Source organism: Psammomys obesus, unplaced genomic scaffold (assembly GCF_907164565.1).
Source record: "Psammomys obesus unplaced genomic scaffold, mPsaObe1.curated_primary_1811, whole genome shotgun sequence".
In the NCBI taxonomy this organism is placed as follows: Eukaryota; Metazoa; Chordata; class Mammalia; order Rodentia; family Muridae; genus Psammomys; species Psammomys obesus.
In genome coordinates, this window is record NW_026590663.1 from 2,312,207 (window position 1) to 2,330,172 (window position 17,966).

Genomic DNA, 17,966 nt, shown 5'->3' on the forward strand with positions numbered 1-17,966 from the left:
TTTCTTTCTTTCTTTCTTTCTTTCTTTCTTTCTTTCTTTCTTTCTTTTGAAGTCATAGAACATTTTATTTAAAGTAAAGCCATAAATCATACTACAACACAGAAGAATAAGGTGATAGTCAATTATTTTTCAATAATTTATTAAAAAGTGAGCAAAAGTAAAAGAAAAAGTTACTTAAAGAAATTGACTAGAATTTATATGTATTTTTATAATTTTTTATTTTTTATATTCATTACAGGTTATTTACTTTGTATCTCAGCTGTAGCCCCCTCATGGTGATTTCTAATCCTATATTTCTTAGGTTTGGTCTTTTCATAGTGTCCCAGATATACTGTATGTTTTGTGTCAGGATTTTTTCGATTTAACATTTTCTTTGACTGATATATCCATTTCTTCTATCATATCTTCAATGCTTGAGATTCTGTCTTCCATCCCTTATGTTCTGTTGGTGAAACTTGCCTCTGTAGTTCCTGCTTGAATTCCTAAATTTTTATATTCAAAATTCCTTTAGTTTGTGTTTTCTTTATTGATTCTATTTCTACTTTTAGTTTTATTAGTTTCTTTCAACTCTTTGTGTTTTCTTAGCTTTCTTTAAGGGATTTATTAATTTCCTTAGTTAATTGTATTTTTTCTGGGTTTCTTTAAGGATTTATCCATTTCCTCTTCAAGGACTTCTATCATTTTCCTATAGTTGGTTTTAGTCTTTTATTTGTGCTTTATTTATGTTGGAATAGTGAGAGCCTGCGCTGGAAGGACGGCTGGGCTCAAGTGATGATAAACTACATTGGTGGTTGTTGATTTTATTTTTAAAGTGGTGTCACGGCTTCTGGGTTTGGAATAATTAAAGGTCTAGGTGCTGATTTCTCGATTTCTCTTGTTCCTTGGTTTCTGTTTTCTTTTTGGATTTTTAGTAGTGTGGTGGCCTGTTGTTGTTTGTTGTTGTCTGTTTCCCCAGCCTTTTGAGCTGGTGTATTCACAGAGAATGCCTCTTTTATTTAAATTTAAATTTTTATATCAATTACAGTTTATTCACTTTGCATTCCAACTGTAGACCCTTTCCTCATCCCCTCCCAATTCCATCTTCCCTCCTTCATCTCCTCCCTTGCCCCTCTCCAAGTCCACTGATAAGGGAGGTCCTCTTCCCCTTCCATCTGACCTCAGCCTATCAGGTTTCATCCAGACTGGCTGCATTGTCTTTCTCTGTGGCCTGGTAAAGTTACTCACCCCTCAGGTGGAGGTGATCAAAGAGTCAGCCACTGAGTTCATGTCAGAGACAGTCCCTGATCTCCTGTTCCCCTTATTAGGGAATCTGCTTGGAAACTGAGCTGCCCCTGGGCTACATCTGTGCAGCAGTCCTAGGTTATTTCCATGCATGGTCCTTGGTGGGAGTACCAGTCTCAGAAAAGACCCCTGGGCCCAGATTTTTTTTGGTTCTGTAGCTCTCCTTGTGGCACTCCTGTCCCCTCCAGGTCTTTCTATCTCCCCCTTCTTTTATAAGATTCCCTGCACTCTGCCTAAAGTTTAGTTATGAGCCTCATCATCTGCTTTGATACACTGCTGGGAAGAGTCTTTCACTGGCACTCTGTGGTAGGCTCCTGTCCTGTTTCCTGTTTTCTTTTTCTTCCAATTTCCATCCCATTTGCCTTTCTGAGTGAGGACTTGTCATCTTACCCCGGGTCCTTCTTCTTGCTTAGCTTCTTTAGATGGACAGATTTTAGTATGTTTATCCTATATTATATGTCTAATATCCACTGATAAGTAAGTCTATACCATGTGTGTCTTTCTGCTTCTGGGATACTTCACCCATGATGATTTTTTCCTCTTTTCCACCATTTGCCTGCAAATTTCATGATTTTCTTGTTTTTAATTGCTGAGTAGTATTCCATTGTGTAAATGTACTACAATTTCTGTATCCATTCCTCAATTGAAGGGCATCTGGGTTGTTTCCAGGTTTTTGCTATTATGAATAAAGCTGCTACAGACTTGGTTGAGCAAATGTCTTTGTTATGTACTTGAGCATATTTTGGATATATGCCTTGGAGTGGTAAAGCTGGATCTTGAGGAAGCGCTATTCCTAATTGTCTGAGAAAGCACCAGATTGATTTCCAAAGAGGTTGCATAAGTTTACATTCCTACCAGTAATGGAGGAGGGTTCTCCTTTCTCCACGTCCTCTCCAGCATGTATTCTTAAGATTGTTTTTAATCTTATGCATTCTGATGGGTATAAGGTGAAATCTCAGGGCTGTTTTGATTTGCATCCCCCTGATGACTAAAGATGTTGAGCAGTTCTTTAAGTGTTTCTCTGCCATTCTGTATTTCTCTATATTTAGCTCTGTACCCCATTTTTTAATTGGATTACTTGAATTGTTGCTTTTGAACTTCTTGAGTTCTTTATATATTCTGGATATTAGACCTCTGTCAGATGTAGGGTTGGTGAAGATCCTTTCCCAGTCTGTAGGCTGTCGTTTTGTTTTGATGACAGTGTCCTTTGCTTTACAGAAGCTTTTCAGTTTCATGAGGTCCCATTTATTGATTGTTGATCTTACAGCCTATGTTGTTGGCATTCTGTTCAGGAAGTTGTCTCCTGTGCCAATGAGTTCTAGGCTCTTCCCACTTCTTCTAACTGATTTAGTGTGTTCGGTTTTAGGTTGAGGTCTTTGATTCACTTGGACTTTAGTTTTGTGCAGGGTGATAAATGTGGATCTATTTGCATTTTTCTATATGTAGACATCCAGTTAGACCAGCACCATTTGTTGAAGATGCTGGGTTTTTTTTTTTTCCATTGTATGGTTTTGTCTTCTTTGTCAAAAATAAAGTATCCATAGGTGTGTGGGTTTATTTCTGGGTCTTCTATTCAATCCCATTGATCCACCATTTTGTTTTTATGCCAGTACCATGCAGTTTTTAGTACTATTGCTCTGTAGTACAGCTTGAGATCAACAATGGAGATACCTCCAGATGATCTATTGTTGTACAGGATTGTTCTAGCAATTCTGTTTTTGTTTGTTTGTTTGTTTTTCCATATGAATTTGAGAATTGTTCTTTCTAGTTCTTAGAGAATGCCTCTTATAAATGCTTTTATTTCCTCTGATGATGAGCCATACCCAATATTTATCAATACATGACTTAGGCTGAGCCCTGAGTGTTTCTATCTAACTACCCCTAGGTCTAGGCATGGAAGCTTCTAGGCTCTACACAACCTAATTGTCTGCAAGCCTGGACCTTGAAGGCTTCAGGTTCTTCCCTGTCTGCTAACCTAGGCCTAGAATGTTTTCAGCCTCTGAGACTTACTGCTGAATATACTCACCATTTCTAGTTCTTTCTCAACTCTGGCTGGCTGATTCAACTCAGCTGCTCTGGCTCACAACTCCTCTCTAAGCTGACTGATTCAAACTGGCTTCTCTCATCTTCTCATTGAATTGCTCTGCTTTGAAAAACTGCCTCTGAAATCCACAAACTGAACTGCACTGAAGGCACCAACTAAGGGGAACTGCATGAACTCAACTGCATTCAACTGAACTGCATGAACTCAACTCCATTCTCTCCCCCGCACTGCTCTTAAGTAGGTTGTCTTTCCCATCTTTTCTCACAAGAGTTGGGTGTATCCTATCCCTGACTCATTCTGTCAAATATTTCTCTTGTTTGTCACTTTGTCTGTCCCTCACTTAGGTATCATTATTTGGGATTAAAGTTGTGTACTAAGGGCATGTTTATATTCCAGCCAGCCATATTAAAGGTGTGTATTCCAGCCAGAGGAATTATAGGTGTATACAAAGGGCATGTCTGTTTTCCAACTTGATCACAAAAAACTATGTCTTTGAATATGATCCCTTGCCAGAGTGGTCATATTGCTGGATTAAAATTTCTCTACACCTACTGGCGTTGGATGCTGGGTAAGTGGGATAAGTTGGGCAAAGGAAGACCAGAGGAGAAGGTCTTTGTGAGAATGTTGGAAATGGAATCAGAGAGGAACCCGAGATCACAGTAGATTTCCAGGTACAGAACTGGGATAAGACTAGGGTATTGGATCTCAGGAGTAGGAGAGGTATGGGTCTTCCTTCCGTCTAGTCTACTTGTTGCCCTGGGAAGAGCTTCCCTTGAGTTTGCAGGGAGTGCATGCTGGACTTGGAGTCTCTGGCAAAGCATCAAGTTGGGGGTAGGAGGTTTGAGGGATCAACAGCAGATGTGGGCAATGATGAGGGAAGACTGCAGCTGGTGTTCTGTTTGCAGTGCTAGGAATGAGATTCAAGGATTAAGTCTGGAGGAAGAGAGAGAGAGGGGTTGGTAGGCAGCCTATCTGACTTAGTGGAAGGAGTGGCCTGTGGTTTAACAGTGGCTATCTGTTGAAATTGGGATCTGGGATAAAGTGATGAGTTGGGGAAGGGAGTTTATAAGGGGAATGGTCTGGAGGAATCAGAGCAGATGGGGGAAGGGTGAGGGAAGGCTGTGGCTGTTGTTCTCTTGCAGTGCTAGGGATTAGACTAGGGATTGGGTCTTAGGGAACAGAGGGGGAGGGGGTATTACATGCAGCCTATCTGGTTTTCTTCCAGGCACAGCGTTGTTTGGTCTTATATTAATAACACTAGTCTGCCTGTTCTTGCTTGCTCTTTAAACCTAAGCTTAAGCTCTCCTTCTTTTTTAACTTCAACTTAGGGTCACCTAATACTAAACATTTACTGGGCATCTATAGAATCAGCAACATATTGTACCTCTAGGGGCACAATTTTATAACTTAGCTTCTTTAATGCTTTACAGTACTATGAAAAATTATGGGTGCTAATATTACAAATATGTTTTTGCCGGGTCTTCTAAGTTTTAAAATTATAGCTAAGAGGTCCTCTTTTCCCCCAGAAACAGTTTTTGTGGGACCTTGTCTGGAAATACAGAAGTTCAGATATATAGAAAAAAAAAACATGACTCTTTGGAAAAAGTTCATAAGAAAATGTTCCCTAAACATTTCTAAGAAATGTTTTTTTTAGACTCTAAGAGTGAAGGCAACTTTGCCTTCTTCCATAGCCCACAACAAAGGCTAAAAGTAGCTAAGTTAATACTTATAGTCTTATTCTTTGACTACATTTGCTAGCTACTATAGATTTGCTTCAGCATTCTTTTTAAAAATCTTTAATTGACATTTTGTGAATTTTACATCAGGCATACCAACCCCATCCATCTCCCTGTCCTTTCATAGCTGTCCTACACCCTTGCAACTATCCTCCCAAAACCCAAAGAAGGCAGAGGTAAGCAGATTGCTGTGGGTTCGAGGCCAGCCTGGTCTACAAAGTGAGTCTAGGACAGCAAAGGTTACACAGAGAAACCTTGTCTCTGAAAACAAACAAAACTCAAAAAATCAAAACAAACAACTAACCAACCAAAAACCATTTTGTCAGAGAAGTTGTGGTATGTCTCACAGTGTGTCCCACAATCTACCTTTTGTTTAAACAGCTGTACCTGCAAATGTTCATTGCAATGAGTCTTTTGTCTGTTTCAAGACCCCTGGCTTCTACAACATCAATACTGTATCCTCACAGAGACTCTTCTCAGATATCCTGTTGTTACCCTGTGTTGTGGAGATCCTGCAGCTTTGGATCTTTAGAACTGGTCTCTTCATGATCCCCAGCAGTTCATAGATGGTATAGATGTTGGGGAATGGTTCAACTCAAAGCCCTACAGCTGTGCCTTGGAAGTAACTGAGTTGGTCAGCTTGCCTGCTCTTCTGTGTCCATGTCACCAGGGTCATCTTTCTAATACTGGCCCAACCAGCTCACCCAATTCTGCAGCTGTCAAGGGGCAAGCTCTTCTTCTTTCAGCTGGTGAGGAGTGGGGCCAACTCTCCCACTCTTATAACCGTGGGGTTATCTTACCTGCCTGACTGTTGCAGGCTGCCAAGGGCAAAAAGATGGGAGGGTATCTCCTTCTTGCCCATGCCAGCCCATGGAAGATGAAGGGCAAGGTCATATTTCTTATGCTCATGACTTAGGGGCCTGCTCACACATCTCCCTGCCTTCAGGGTCTGCTTTACTGTGCTACCAAGCTGAGGAGTGGGGTCAGCTCTCCAGTGTGGTGGCTGGTGAGAGGCAGGACTACCTCAGAACAGTGCCTTAAGCAGCAGTCTAGACTGTGGACATCTGCATGACTTTTGATGGTAACTGGGCCTGGGACAGACCCCAGCTGTGATAGGACCATGAATCCAGACATGGCCCCCATGGCACCACGGACCTCAGATATCCACATGGTCTCTGGTGGCAGCCCAGATCACGGACTTCTGCATGGCCTTTGGTGGTAACTCTGCCCACAGACATTGACACATGTAGCAGGACCATGGACCCAGATATGGCCCTTGGTGGCAGCCCCGGCCAGAACCTCACTATGTTCTCATACCTGCCTGTTCCTCACTGCCTCCAAGTCTACACTTCCACCCTTCTTCACAGTGTGAGCCCCCCCCAGCTTTATTTTCTCTTCCATCTCTCCACTGCATACTCCATCTTTCCCATCTCTTCATCACATATTTATCCATTGGAGTGGCACCTGTGGCAGGTGCTTGGATTTCTTTCATTCAGCCTCTCTGGCAAGTGGAGCCAGGGTGGGCACTTCAGTGTCTTTCTTTGGGCTGTTTTGACCAACATGGCTGGACAGGCACCTGTTTCAGTGTTCTTCATGGCTGTTGTCAAGTAGTCAGGACAATTTCTAGGTTTGGCCAGTGTGTTGCAGTGTTTGCCTTACATTAATGAATTAAGGATACACATGGAATGAGGAATAGGTAAGATATTGAAAGGCTGAAATTGGAAATCACTTTGGAACTAGAAGCAAACACATTTAGAAACCTTGGGCAGAATGCAGGGAATTCTGCATTTTAGTAAGTCTTTTAGTAAGTCTGGAGAGGACAGGAGCTCCACAAAACCAAATATATCTGGGCCCAGGGGTCTTTTCTGAGACTGATACTCCAACCAAGGACCATGTATGGATATAACCTAGAACCCCTGCACAGATGGAGCCCATGGCAGCTCAGTATCCAAGTGGGTTTCCTAGTAAGGGGAACAGAGACTGTCTCTGACATGTACTCATTAGTGTGCTCTTTGACCTCCCCACTCCCAAGGGAGGAGCAGCCTTGCTAGGCCACAGAGGAGGACACTGCAGCCAGTCCTGAAGAGAACTGATAAGCTAAGGTCAGATGGAAGGGGAGGAGGACCTCCCCTATCAGTGGACTTAGAGAGGGGCAGGGAGGAGCTGAGGGAGGGTGGATGGGATTGGGAGGGAATGAGAGAGGGGGCTACAGCTGGGGTACAGATTAAATAAACTGTAATTACTATAAAAAATTTAATAATTAAAAAAATTGGCCCAGAAGCATGTGGAGTAAAACAGAGATCTCTGAAAGGTAGAGACTCTTATATTCTGCCTCTTCCCCCAACCCCCACCCCAACACCTTTTAAAAATGTCTGAGAATAATCTGTGTTTTCAAGGGAGTCCGGTAGAGAAAAGTGTCATCCTTTTACTGCCCATAGATAACCATCCTCTCTTAGCTGCTAGGAAGACTCTGTTCAAATGAACATGAAGTTTAAAAGAGGTGCAAGGCAGTCAGGTCAGCATTGCTTGGATAAGACGCAACAGGGCCGGAAATGGAGGAGCGAAGGGACTCAATGCTGGTGTGTTTCTACTCATCTCTAGTTAAGAAGGCGAAGGTTGAAGAGGCTGAGGAGATCAAGGCACCAAGAAGGAACACACCTTTTTCTTTTCCCATAGCCCACAGGGAAGGCCAAATAAGTAGACCCAGAGGGGAGCATGTGTGCATTATACGTACACACACACACACACATCTCCCCTCCTTCAGCCCCAGGTCATTATATTCACTGCTTTCTCCTTTCCTCACTTGGCACCACACACATACACCCACCCCACCCCCACACTCACCAAGGGATCCATGGAGGGTGGGACATGCACGTTATCCCATTTCTCAAAAGACAGAGCCAGGATGACCACGAATTGAAGGTCAGTCTAATATACATAAAAGCAACAACAACAACAACAACAACAAAACAATGTTCTTGGGAAAAAGTTATAGGGCTCAGAGGAAGGTGACTAAACAGGAAGGTTGGATAAATACCGAACAACTCCGAGGGGAAGACTAGCCATACAAAGTCAGTGTTCTCAAAACCAATAGTGCAGTGTCAATCATATGAAAGGTCACCTATAAGCAGTTTTTGAGTGAGTTAATAAGTTAATAAGTAATTGATCAAGAAGTTAAGAAACGTCCTGTAGTAAAATAAATTCTAATATTGTAGGTGATGTTCCATTTGTCAAGTTATTGGTTTTGAACCCTAAATCAATTTTTTTCTTCTGTCTTTGTAATACTGAAGTTGAAGCGACTTTTTGCTAACAAGCACCCCTTTCAGAACACTGAAGAGGGGTCATGTTCCTTTGCATGGGTGCTTATAGAGGTATTTCCTTCTAGGTCCAGGGTGTGGGTGGCTGTGAGTGGAACGGACCCTTCCCCAGATGCTCAGTGAATCTTGTTAACAGCCCGGCTGGTCACCACACTGCAGCACTCAGCTGCTCATAGGGTTCTGGAGGGGGCTTCTCTGCAAACCTCCAGCACCTCTGTGAGTGACTCCCTAGGAGGGCTAGGTTTGCCTCATCTGGCTCCTCTGCTCGATTCCCACTGAGTCTTCCTGATGCTCCAGTGAACACACTCTTAATGAGTTTCCTTAGCATCCCAGCAGCCAGTCCCATGCTGGGAGCATTTCAGCAGGCCACTGTCACTCAGTAAACATACAGCTCTGTAGAGAGACTGAATGCTCAGCTAAGGAATGAGTCTCTCCATCTTCTGTTTCTTTACCTTAGGTTTTCTGCCTCCATCTTTGCAAACTGAATGTTCTGTTTCAAGCTCGTTATTCTGCATGTTAAAATGTCCCAGTCAAGCTGATTATGGTTTCTCAGATACAATATGGATGTGGCATGGGTGGTTTCCCATTCAGGACACCAGCACTTTTCCCTACAGTACCTTCATGTGGTGTTTCTTCCTGTCGCTGACATCACTGTGTAACAGACTCATGGAAACAAAGCTTCATCACTCAAGACCAATTTCAGACTTTGCTGATGGCAGGGATAGGTGATATTCATACTGTATCTGGATGATTCTTCAGTGATCATGGAAGACAAGCAATATAACCTATAAATAAACAGAGCCCCCCCCCATAACATTAGGATAGAGTTAGAGTAGGGAGGTACTATCATGTTTCAACAAAGTCACTCTGTCTATACAGAAACCAGTGAAACACAGGGAAAAGGAAAGTCATCATGGAAACAAAGTATAACAGTAATTTAGGGGTAGAAAACAGCATGTAGAAAACCTTGTTATAGGGATTAAGTATCATTTACTTGATAGCAGACTATTAGGTATTTAACTTAAAAAGTGCTTACAGGAGACAAACTTTTCAGACCAAAATAACAGAAATGGACCTTGCTTTGCCCCATCGTACATCTGAAGTAATAATTAGGCCAAGCTAATGAATGAAACTCAGGATGGCTCCAAAGCAATTGGTAGTCAGTGTGCTCTGAGTTACTTTATTAATAATCTAATGGAATGTGTTTCCCAGTCAGACGAAATTCTGAAAGATCATGTTTTGTTATTTTTGTCCCCCAGTGGCTTTTAAATTAAACTTTACAGCATGTCACAGCCATCAGCACGCTCACCATCATCATTATCAGCAAACATTCTGTGCACACCCGCTGGGTACACAGCACTGAGAGATTCCTTTAGGGCAAAGAGCTGCAATTTCCTGCCCTTGAGACAGTGGAAGGGTAATTATTTACTCTGCATACTGCGGTCATGCACTCACAGAGGATTAGGAGGTCCTGGAACTGAATGCTCTGACATTTTCCTGAAACTCCATCCCCATTATACAGCAATAGCAGCATTGCTAGATTTCTTCTTCTTTCTTTTAGATTGTAAACTAATGCAACATTAATGCATTTTACACGAGCTAAATAGAACATAAATTACAGGATGAAAACTAATGCTTTCCTAAAAATATCAATGAACATCTGCCTAATGCTTGCTAATTGATGTAAGGATAATTGTGTCCCAAGCTTATTCTAAGCAGTATTCACATGTTCCAAAGATGAGGGTATAGGAAAGGAGACAGTTATGTGTTCACACCAAGATCCAGAGTTTGGTATGGCTCCAAAGTCCATGTCATTCTCTGTCGCATATGGTATTTCCAAGCCTTGATCTTTTCAAGTAACTCCTCCCATGGACATCCCTGCAAACAAGTGGTTGGGCTCTCTTATACCACATTTTATATTCCTATGTGTACTTAACAGATTTATCACTTTAAAAAGTTTGGACAGAGTGCAGGGAATCTCATGAAAGAAGTGGGAAATTGTAAGTCCTGGAGAGGACAGGAGCTCCACAAGGAGAGCAACAGAACCAAAAAATCTGGGCACAGGGGTCTTTTCTGAGACTTATAGTCCAACCAAGGACCGTTGATGGAGATAACCTAGAACCCCTGCACAGATGTAGCCCATGACAGTTCAGTGCCCAAGTGGGTTCCATAGTAATGGGAACAAGGACTGTCTCTGACATGAACTCAGTGGCCTGCTCTTTGATCACCTCCCCCTGAGGGGGGAGCAGCCTTACCAGGCCACAGAGGAAGACAGTGCAGCCACTCCTAATGAGACCTGATAGACTAGGATCAGAAGGAAGGAGAGGAAGACCTTCCCCATCAGTGGACTTGGGGACGGGCATGTGTGGAGAAGGGGAAGGGAGGGTGGGACTAGTAGGGGAAGAGGGAGGGGTTTATGGGGGGATACAAAGTGAATAAAGTGTAATTTAAAAAATTAAAAGAAAAAAGAAAAAAACCAAAAAACATAAATAGGGCTGGATATGGAGACACAGATCTGTAATTCCCACACTTGGGAGGCTAAGGCAGGATTATCAGAATTTCGAGGCTAGCCTGGACAACACAGTAAATCCTTGTGTTAGTGTATTCCCTAATTTATAGCTGGGAAAAAATAGTCAATATTTTTAATTAGTTTCATAAGAAGTCCTAGGTATTTGCATGTATGTTCAAGGTGTTAGATGTGTTTGTATTCCATCAGTCGGCTACATTATTTGGACATTCTAAAATAATGGTTATTATAGATGTGTCCTTTTTTGATCTTAGTTATAATAATGAAGCAACCATTCTTACATGTGTTTATTTGCAGAATTATGGAATTCAGGCTAGTATCGAATATGTCATGTGAGAAGTTATGTATAGGATTGGTTTTTCCTTTTTTAGTGCTGGGAATTGAACTTAGGGCCTTACGTGCACGAGACAAACACTCTCCCACGGGGCTATATTACCAGCCTCTACAGGAATCTTTTGACACTTCTTTCATCTCCTAAAAGGCCATGCTCTGACTCCGTGTGGTCTACGTATTACACCATTAGTAGATATGTGTAGTGTTCAGCATGCCTCATTACCATTCGCTCAATCGAATCTATATCAGATAATAAGTAAAGAAAAAGACTGACTTTTTTCTTGATTTAAGCCTTGCCAAGCCACAGAGGGAGACAGTGCAGCCAGTTTGGATGAAGGCGATGAGCTAGGGTCAGATGGAAGGGGAGGAGGACGTCCCTTATTCATGGACTTGGAGAGGGGCATAGGAGATGAGGGAGGGAGGGTAGGACTGGGAGGAGAGGAGGGAGGGGGCTTCAGCTGGGATACAAAACCTTTTTTTTTTTTCAAGACAAGGTTTCTCTGTGTAGCCCTGGCTGTCCTGGAATTCACCTGTAGACCAGGCTGGCCTTGAACTCAAGAGATCCACCTGCCTCTGTCTCCCAAATGCTGGCATCAAAATCAACTTCTTAATACATTTTTCTTGTGCACTATACTGCCTTTCCCCACAAAGCCAAAGTCCTACCAGTCCTTCATTTTATCCTGATCTTTGGTTCACTTAATAAGATTCTCACTGTTCTGAAATCACTGTGATTTTATTTTAAGCATTCTGGAAGTCACCTCTGGCTTTCCTTTGTCTAAAGTTATTATTACCCACTGTTCATATATTGATTGGCTTTGTGACATATCTTCTTGGATTCCATGTATGAACTGTTCAGAGTTCACATAACACTTTTGTAGCAAAAATTGTTTCATAAGATTGACAGTGAGTTGTGGGCCTTTGCTGGCTCCTTCCTGAATTTGTAAGAATACTGGACTCATTTTTTTTTTTTTTTTTTTTTTTACCTATTTTCTCCACCATATCTGACTCCTTCAAAGGTAACTCCCAAAATAAAAGAAAATTTAAGAAGCTGAAGTTTAGCTATTAACATACCACTGGCTTTCTGTATCTATGGAGTTACTTTCTGGCCTTGAGCAGCTGTGGGGGCAGGACTCACAGATTACCCTCTCTTCTCTCACTCAGTTTGTTTTATGGCTAATATTTGTCACCTACATTTTCTCACACATACATATCTATTTGTAAATGAACCGTAATTCCTTGATCTAGTGAGCATTGTGCTTGACATTTATAAAACTCATTTCCTAACTACTTCAAAGGAAGTAGTTAAGAATAATAAAGAAAGAAAATGAATTAGTTTCTTGCTGACTCTGAAGATTAGACAGGGGCTAGAGCGATAGCTCAGGTTAAGAGCACCAGCTGTTCTTCTAGAGGACCCGGGTTCAATTCCCAGCACCTACATGGCAGCTCACAACTGTCTGCAACTCCAGTTCCTGGGCATCTGACACCCTTATACAGGCATACGTACAGGCAAACCCCAGATGCACACAAAATAAATAAATCTAAGAAAGAAAAAGTGCTACGTTAAAAAGCAGGAGAACGACAAGCGGATACTGTATCACAGACTTGCTTATTGGCTTATAAATGATTTTTCCCATCATTTTATCTATACACATAATTTAAATATGCAGTTTTTTTCTAAATTAAAATGTAATATCATTGTGTGAGCAGAGAAGTGTGCAACTACCCTGGCACGTGCTTGAAGGTCGAAGGACGACTTCAGGAAGTGGGTTCTCTCCTTCCATCTTTCTTTGGCATGAGGGTTTGTACTGAGTGACCAGGGTTGCACAGCAAGTGTGTTTACCCATGAGCCACCTCACAGCCCCATATCAAGTTTTATAAGGAGTACAAGAACAGCAAAACAGCAACCCAGGTTTCTCCCCTCTTTGGAAGCAACCTGCATCAGTTTTGGCACTGATTTTGGCGTTTGCTGTCTGTGTGCCGTTTCAGGGTGTTTGCCCTTCAGGCTGTGCTCACTGACTTCTCCGAATGCCTCTTTGCATCTTTTCCCGATGTCTCCGAGAAATTGTCCTTGCACTCCCACCAGTCAATGTTCGTTGACTGAATATTTGCACTAGCACAGCTGTGCCAACAGGCTAGAGCAGCAGGGTAGTGGTTATTTTTGTCTACTTTTCCGGGTTTTCATTTTTACTGATTGATTGCTGTCACAGTTGCCCCTTGCTTGGCTTTCTATGTATTTCCATGCACTTTCTGTGTATTTACTATTAATTCAGCCCTACTTTTCTTGGTATGCATCTTACCAGTTGTATTTAGGTACAACTGTCTCTTGTCCATTTTATCTTCTTAGGGAAGTTGCTTTGGGAAGCCTCTAGCATACTTCACGTGGAAATGACTGGCTCACACTCATTATGCCTCTTTCGTTCTGGAGCCTTCATCTCTTCCAGTTGTCCACCCTGAACCGGAAGAGCTTGCGTCCTCGTTTGCTCGTTATGTCAAGTGGAGAGTGGTCAGCGCAGTGCTTTTTGAAGCAGAATGCTTGCGAAGTCAGTGTTCTGAAACTCACTCTCCCCAAAGCATCCTAATTCTCTTCTTGCCTGTGGTGGTTTGAAAGCAAACGGCCTCCGTGCGTGCACACAGAGTGGCACTATTAGGAGGCCTTGTTGGAGAAGGTCTGGCTTTATTACAGGAAGTGTGTCACTTCCTCTTCCTGCTGCCTTATGATCCAAAAGCAGAACTCTCAGCTCCTTCTCCAGCAACATGTCTGCCTGCAGGCTGCCGTGCTTCCTGCCTTGATGATAGTGGACTAAGCCTCTGACGCTGTAAGCCATCTCCAGCTGAGTGTTTTCCTTTATCAGAGTGGCCGTGGTCATGGTGTCTCTTCACAGCAATAGGACCCGGACTAAGGCAGTGTCCTTTGTGCGCAGGGCCATGCTTTAGTACTCTGTAGCTTTGGGAGCCAATACTGAAAAGTTTAGGAATGTTTTGATTTTCATTCATTTACATGACATTTTTTTTTCTCTTTCATATACTCAGCTCCTTTCTTTCAAGTTGTCTGTGGTGTGTTTTGGATTTTTCCCTACCTCTGGGATCTCAGTGGGAAAACCTCATAGAGTGCAGTTCTAGGGAGGATTTGATTTATTGATAATTTGTTTCTTTAAAGTTTGGGTTTTATTCAGTCTGTGTATTATTCAGATATTTCATTTTTCTAGTCAGTGCTAATTTTTCTTTTATATCTTATGTGTCTGCCTTTTAGCATTAATCTCAGGTTTACTTAGCATTTATGTCCTAAAAACTGATGAATATTAGATGTTAGTTACATATTATTATATAATAGTATATGTTATATACTTACTAAAATAGTTATAGTTATTTATGGTACATAGTCTATGTGTAATTTTACAGGCCTCTTTATTTTCTCAATATCTTTTTTTATGATTAAAATATCTTCTGGAAGAAGGTCAGAGGGCGTAAGAGAAAGTGGATGGTGAATATGATAAAAAAAATAAAATCTCATTTATTTACGAGACTGTCAAACATTGTCGAAGCTAAAATGCTGATTAACAGAGACAAAACCACAAGATGGCTCAGTGGGCACACACACTTGCTTTCATTTAAGTCTGAGGACCTTATCTAGTCCCCAAGAAAGGAAAAATGCATGGCCACAGCTGTCCTCTGAGTGCCATACACATACTGTCACAGTGTGCACAATCATGTCCACACACACAAAGTAGTAAAAATTAATAATGTCTTCAGCTGCTGATTTGTGAGTAGGCAGTACTTGGGCACTGGGATTTGCTTTGTCTCCTTTAATGCTGCCAAATCTTTGCTTTATTCTAATTCACTTTTAAAATATTATATATATTACATATAATATATATACATATTTCTATTCTCAAAGTTTTATTTACATACACTTTATCTGATGCCTGGCAGATATCTTTTTGTGTTTGTGTTTCCATGAGGATCTGTTTGGTGACTCTTCCATAGTGGGAGAATTTGGTTTTAACTAAAGGTGACAGTCAGGGTTCTGTGGTTGGAAAACCTTGATGATGAGAAGCTAACTTTCTCTTTTCCTACTACAGTTGTGATCTCAAGCTCTCCAGAGAAGAGTGCGTCTCCTAGTCCAGAAGGGAGGTCAGAAGAGAAAAGCACTGGGCCGATACATATGCTTTAGCGTGCAGTGTACAGACAGTTTGTCTCTTTTCAGTTTGTGGGATGCTTGCATGGCTAACTCACAAAACTAGGGTAAAATGTTAATGAGTCAAAATAAATTAAACGCTTAGGAAATACCCAGTGCATGGTGATTGCTACACAGGTGTAGCTATTGTCACTTTCCCCTATTTGAAAGTCTAATGATCCTACAGTAAAAATAAAATTTAATTATTTATTTGCTTTTTAAAAATTTATATCCCTGGGGGTGATGGATATGAAAACATGACTATTTGAATAGAATCTCCTATGGTTGGAGAATGGACCTAGAGGCTTGGGATAGATAGGTCATTGCTCTACCAAGGGGCTGTGTTTCTTTTCTTTCAAACAGACATGCTGCTATTCTCCATTTCCACAGGGTGTTCCTGAAACTTTGGTAGATTTTAGAATGGTTCTTGGCTTTCCACGTAGCCAGCATAGACTACAGCATAGACTTTATTTTGATGGTGGCTCTACTATTTTCTTTTTACTTCTCAAAATTGTATTGCTATATTACTATTTTCTTTTTTCCAGTTCTCATATTTTTATGAATATACATCCTCAAAAGTATTTTTTTTACGGTTTTAATGAAGTCAAGAGGAAATAAATGTGTTGTGTGAGAATTCTCATCACTATGACAAAAATATGTGTCATAAACTGCTTAAGGGAGGATTGGCTTATTTTGGCTCACAGTTTCAAAGATCACAATCCTTAGTCTTTAGCTTGTTGACTGTAGATTCAGGATGAAACAGCACATCATGTTGGTCAGAATATGTGGCAGAAGCTGCTCGTGTCATGGTGGACAAGAAGCAAAGAAGAGTCCATGTTATGGACCAGTGGCCAAGAACACACCCTAATGATGTACTTTATCCGCCTAACTCTACTTTTTAAAGTTTCTCTACCTCCCAAAACGGTGTCACCAGGTAGGGATCTTGCAAGAATTCAAGGCTTTGGGGACATAGCATGTCCAAACCATAACAATGCCACTATTTCATCATTATTTTTTTTATCCCACAGTGCCTAATTGTGTGTGTGTGTGTATGTGTGTGTGTGTGTTTGTGTGTGTGTGTGTGTGTGTGTGTGTGTGTGTGTGTGTAGGAATTAACACCAACAATTTTGGCTCAGTCATTTCTATTAATCATTTTCAGGTTATAGAACCTGAGAGTGTAAGGAGAGATAATCCTCTGATCCTTCATTTGCCTTTACATCTTCTCCCAAGGGATCATGAATAAAACAAAAGTTTGAAGTCTGGAAATTGCAGTGTGGTAATAGGATGGAGGGATATATCCCATCATCCCCAGTATCTTCGAATATTTATTGATGCTACATTGCAGTTTTGACACCACTGGGGAGGAAATTTTCTCTCGCCATGTCCTAGTTTAGTTGAATGACAACATCCCCAAGGTTAAGGACCTTTTCAATTTCGTATCTTCTAAACCTTTCACACTGTCAGGAGAATAGATTAGCCTGAATAATGGTGAATGAAAAAGACTGAATTGTTCTCGTTCCATAGAAATCACTTTCAGGGTTGGATAAAGGGATGTACCATCCTTTAAAAAAAATTGGTTAGTGGCTATTGATCTTGGCAGAGCCAGTGTGCTGAAGTGTGTGAGCGTGGTTTCACCTATTTCTTCACCTCAGACTCTTCAGAGCTGATATGGGTAATTACATGGTTGATTCAGATGTGATGATTAATTTTACAATTTTGCAAAAACATGGATGAATGTTTAAGTGAAAATTATTCATTTAAATATATAAAGAAAAAAAACCTCAGTGTGACCTGAATCTTTGCTCAGCTGATAATACTTATTTCAAGTAAAGGGTGGTTATTAGAAAAGAAAATCTAGAGACAAGACATTTACAAGGGAATAGGAAAATAACACATAAACAATGAATTTCTAAGAAAATTACACAGCAACAGTGTACATTTGGAGAAATAGAGGAACAAAGTTATTTCTAAAGAAAGGAGCCTGTTTCCCAGATTCTTTTCTTCTTTCAAGGGGAACAGGTGCTTTAAAGAGAACAATGTCTAAATGTTGAAATAATACCACTCTTAAAAAAAGTCACGAGAAGTGGGAAATAGTAAGAGCTGGAGAGGATAGGAGCCACACAAGGAGAGCAACAGAACCAGAAAACTTGAACACAGGGAACTTCCCAGAGAGTCATACTCCAACCAAGGACTATTCATGGAGATAACCTAGAACCCCTGAACAGATGTAGCCCATGGCAGTTCAGTGTCCAAGTGGGTTACATAGTAAAGGAAAGAGGGACTGCCTCTGACATAATCTGATTGGCCTGCTCTTTGATTACCTCCCCTTCAGGGGGGAGCAGCCTTACCAGGCCACAGAAGATGACAATGCAGCCACTCCTGAGGTGATCTGATAGACTAGGATCAGAAGGAAGGAGAAGAGGACCTCCCCTATCAGTGGACTTGGAGAGGGGCATGCATGAAGAAGGGGGAGGGAGGGTGGGATCAGGAGGGGAGGAGGGGCTTATGGGGGAAAACAAAATGAATAAAGTGTAATTAATAGTAAAAAAAATTA